This window comes from Tupaia chinensis, unplaced genomic scaffold (assembly GCF_000334495.1).
Source record: "Tupaia chinensis unplaced genomic scaffold, TupChi_1.0 Scaffold000176_1, whole genome shotgun sequence".
Classification (NCBI taxonomy): Eukaryota; Metazoa; Chordata; class Mammalia; order Scandentia; family Tupaiidae; genus Tupaia; species Tupaia belangeri.
The window spans coordinates 163,676-168,856 of NW_006159651.1; positions in this window are offsets into that span (position 1 = coordinate 163,676).

Sequence of the window (5,181 nt, forward strand, 5' to 3'; positions counted from 1 at the left end):
TTTTTTTTTAAAAAAAAAGATAGAATGGAAACAATTCCCATTTGCAAGCAGTTTGCAAATATGATCCACATCAACACAAGTCACCCTCACGGGAGGGACGCTGGGTTCCGGTTCTGGAACTTCTCTGAGCATGCCTGCACACGCACCTGTGATCCGGGCCAGCTGAGAGGGCATGAGGATCCTATTGGGGGTACTCATCTCTCTCTGTCTCTGTCTCTCTGTCTCATGGGTGAAATAAGTAAATAAATCTTTTTTTTTTTTTTTAAGTAAGAAATCACACCCCAGGGGTTGGCCACACTGCAATCCATTCTCCTCCCATTTCCTTTTAGAATTTTGGTCACGGATACATATATGACATGATTTTCAAGCTGCTGGCCCAGGACTCAAATCTGGAGGCAGCCCTGTGGGATCCAGTGCCTTAACCTCCCGCCCCCTGCTGGCCTGCAATGAATAAACATTTTTAAAAAGATTTGCTCAAGGAGGACAGCAGGTGGCGTGTTGGTTAAGGGTGCTGGACTCCTATCTAGCCAACTGCGGTTCAAGTCTGAGACCTGGTGGCTTGCTTTCTCACTTTCCCTTTCTCTCTCTCTCTCTCTCACTCTGTCCCTCCCTGGTCAAATTAAAATAAATAAATAAATAAAGTTAAATAAAATAATTCTTTTTTTAAAAAAATGATTTGCTCAAATGACATGCATAAATTACTCATTTAGAAAAAACAATTGTGTTAGCTGCAGCCACTTGACTGTGTTACGGAACACTAGAACATACTCCCCTGCCTACCTAATTCTGAATCCCTTAACCCTGTCTCTCCTCCACCACCTCTGGTAACCATTAGTCTACTCTACTTGTATGAGGTCAGCTTTTTCTTTTTACAAAGTACGTACTTAATTTTATTCATTCATTCATTTATTGTGAGTTTGACCAGAGAGAGACACAGAGAGAGAAAGAGGGAACGTGAGAAAGCAAGTTTGCTAGGTGCGGGACTTGAACCGTGGTAGGCCACGTGGGAGTGTCCAGCACCTTAACCACCACGCCCCCTGCTGGGCCCGGGGTCAGCTTTTCTTGACTTCCACAAGAGGGAACCTGTGGTGTTTGTCTTCCTGGGCTTTGCTTATTTCACTTAACATAATGTCCTCCAGACTTTTCCGTGCTGCCTCAGATGGCATGACTTTACTCTTGTTCATGGCTGAGTAATATTCCATCGTGCACATACACCACATTTTCTTTATCGGGCTGTTGATGACATTTGGGTCGATGCCACATCTTGGCTGCTGTGAATTGTCCTGCAGTACTCGTGGGGATGTGGACATCTCTTGGACATCCTGACTTTCTTTCCCTTAAATACACACCCAGTACTGGTACTACGGGGTCACTAGGCAGTTCCATTTTTCGTTTTGTGAGGAACCTCCACACTGTGTTTCATCATGGCCATTTTCATTTCATCCCCTCCTTCTCTGCATCCTTACCAATATGTTTTGATTAGGAAAAGAAAAAAGTTTGCCAAAACAAAAATCTCTCTCTAAAAAACATAATGATAAATAAGATTAAATAATTCTCTTTAAAATAGTACATGTGCCCACCAGAGACAGAGAGATGGGGGAGAGGGAGGGGACAAAGCACTCTCCAGTGGGCGTGGCCACACCATGATCCTGTCTCTTTCATCTCTCCATTCCATTGGGATTATTATTTTTTTTTTTTAGAGAGATTTTCACTGTAGGGCGCGTGCGCTCGCCAGACAGACAGAGAGAGACATAGAGACAGAAAGCGAGAAATCACCCCCCCAGAGGGGATGGCCACGCCACAATCCCTTCTCCTCCATTCTCCTCTCGGGATCTTGGGCATGCATGCACACGCGCCCGGCGTGAGTTTTAAGCCACTGGGTTGGGGACATGAACCGCAGTCGACTATATGGGAGTCCAGCGACATAGCCATTACGCTAACTGCTGGTCCCCCACTGGGATTTTTTAAAGTTATTTTTTATTTACATTTAACCACATGTATCTCTACAGTATACAACACTGCTTCGTCCAGCACAAATACCATGCATATCAGTCAAGACAGAGACATTACTATATACATTATCAACAGCAAATAGTTGTTCATTTTTTAAATTATTTAATTTTTATTTATTCGTTAATTTATTTTAATTTTTGACCAGAGACAGACACAGAGAGAAAAAGAGGGAAAGTGGGAAAGTGAGAAAGCAAGTTACCAGGTCTGGGACTCAAACCATGGTCAGCCATATGGGAGTGTCCAGTACCTCAACCACCACACCACCTGATGGCCCCCTTTTCTTTATAAGGAATTATTTATTGGGGAACCAGCAGTTAGCGTAATGGCTATGTCGCTGGACTCCCACGTAGTTGACCGTGGTTCGCGTCTCGGACCCGGTGACTTAAACTCACGCCGGGCGCGTGTGCGTGCATGCCCAAGATCCCGAGAGGAGAATGGAGGAGAAGGGATTGTGGCGTGACCATCCCCCCTGGGGGGTGATTTCTCGCTTTCTGTCTCTATGTCTCTCTGTCTGTCTGGCGAGCGCACGCGCCCTATAGCGAAAACCTCTCCAAAAACAAAAAAAGAATTATTTATTTACTTAGTTCCATTTTTTATTATTTTAATTTGATCAGACACAAAGAGAGAGAGACAGAGAGAGAAAGGGAAAGTGAGAAAGCAAGCTGCCAGGTCCAGGATTTGAACCGCAGTTGGCCATGTGGGAATCCAGCACCTTTAACCATCACGCCACTTGCAGGCCCTAGTTTTTCTTTTTCTTTTTCTTTTTCTTTTGTTCTTTTTTTTCTTTTTTTTGTCAATTAAACATACTTTTGGGACCAGCAGGTGGCATGGTGGTTAGGGTGCTAGACACTCCCATGTGGCTGACCACAGTTCAAGTCCCAGACCTGGTGGCTTAATTTCTCACTCTTTCTCGCTCTCATTCTCTCTGACGGATCAAACTGGAAAAGTATAATAATAAATAAAGTTAAATAAAATAATTATTTTTTAAAAAAACATACTTCTTTTCTTCTCCTGTTCCCCTCCCTGCCTCCCACTTTACCCACCCCTGTATTACCCCTATGCTTACTTTCTCTAGTATCCACCATTGCCCCCCCTGCTACTATGCCTTCCAACCTCTGAGCTTCTGTCATAGAGCACAGACGATTGGTCTACATTGAGTGGGGATGTACTAAGTCTGTCTTTCATAGTCTGACTTGTTTGCTGAGCATTAAGTCTTTCATATTCGTCCACTTTGTATCAAATATCAGGGTCTCATTGTTTTTATGGCTGGGTAGTATTCCCTAAAGTACATGTGCCACATTTTTTCAATCCAGTCATCTATTTTTGGACATTTGGGTTGATTCCATGTCCTAGCATGGTAAATAATGCTGCAATAAACATGGATTGGCAAGTGTTTTTCCTCCTGAGGGTTTTTCTATCCTTTAGGTAACTACCTAAGAGTGGAATTACTGGATTATATGGCAGCTCTATTTGCAGGTTTCTGAGAAGTCTCTGTTCTCCAAAGTGCTTGTACTAATTTGCAGTCCCACCAACAGGGTAGGTGTGCTCCCTTTTCACCACAGCCTCGCCAGCACTTATCTTTCTTTTCTTTTTCTTTTTCTTTTTTTTTTTTTTTTTGCCATTCTGACTGGGATTTAGTGATATCTCATTGTGGTTTCAATCTGCATTTCCCTTATGATAAGAGATGTCGAGCTTATTTTCACAAGTTTTTGGGCCATTCGTATGTCTTCTTCAGAGAATTGTCTGTTCAGTTCCTTTTCCCATCATTTAACTGGATTGATTATTTTTTTGTGGGCAAGCTGCTGGAGTTCCCTGTAGATTCTGGCCGTCAGTCCCTTATCTGAAGTAGAGTTTGTAAATATGTTCTCCCACTCTGAGGGCTGTCTTCTCACTCTACTTACTGTTTCCTTTGTTGTGCAGAAGTTTTTCAGCCTAATATGGTCTCATTTGTCAATTTTTGGGACTGTTGCCTGTGCTTTGGAAACCTTTTTTAAGAAGTCTTTGCCTACTCCTAAGTTGCCAAGAGTTTTTCCTGTGTTTTCTACTAGTATTTTTATAGTTTGAGGTTTATGTTTTAGATCCTCAATCCATTTTGAGTTAATTTTGTTAGTGGTGAGAGATAAGGTTCAGTTCCAGTCTTCTGTAGGTGGATATCCAATTCTCCCAGCACCATTTACTGAAGAGATTTTCTTTTCCCCACTGTATTATCTTGTGTGCTTTGTCAAGGATCAGTTGACTGTATGCTTTGGGGTGTGTTTGGGAGTTTTCAATTCTGTTCCATTGGTCTACCTGTCTGTTTTTGTGCCAATGCCATGCTGTTTTAATTATCACAGCTTTGTAATATGTTTTGAGGTCAGGAAGTGAAATGACTCCTACTTTATTCCCTTGCATAATATTGCTTTGGTGATATGGGGCATTTTATGATTCCAGACAAATTTTGTGATTGTTTTTCCTATTTCTGTGAGGAACATCTCTGGTATTGACTGGGATTGCATTAAATTTGTAGATTAATTTGAGTAGGATGGACACGTTGATAATATTAATCCTTCCAATCCAGGAACATGGTAAGTTTTTCCTCTTTTTTGTATAATTTTTCATTTCTTTTTGTAGTGATTCATAGTTTTTCTTGTAGAGATCTTTGACATCTTTGGTAAGGTTTATTCCTAGGTATCTTACCGATTTTGTGGCTATTGTAAATGGGATTGCTTTCTTCAATTCTGTCTGAATTTGTCCATTGTTGGTGTATGGAAATGCTGTCGATTGTTTGTAGGTTGATTTTGTATCCTGCCACATTACTATATTTGTGTATCACTTCCAGGAGCTTCTTGTGGATTCTTTTGGATTCTCTATGTATAGCATCATATCACCTGCAAATATCTCTAGCTTTACTTCTTTTCCTATTTGGATGCCTTTTATTTGACGCTCTTGTCTAATTGCTTTGGCTAGAACTTCCAGCACTGTGTTAAAAAGGAGCAGAGAAAGTGGGCGGCCTTGTCTTGTTTCAGTTTTCAGTGGAAACGCTCTCAGCTTTTCCCCATTTGGTATGATGTTAGCAATGGGTTTTTCATATATGGCTTTTATTGTGTTAAGGAATGTCCCTTCCATGCCAATTTTGCTGTGAGTCTTTTTCTTTTTTGGAGAGGTTTTTGCTATAGGGCGCGTGTGCTC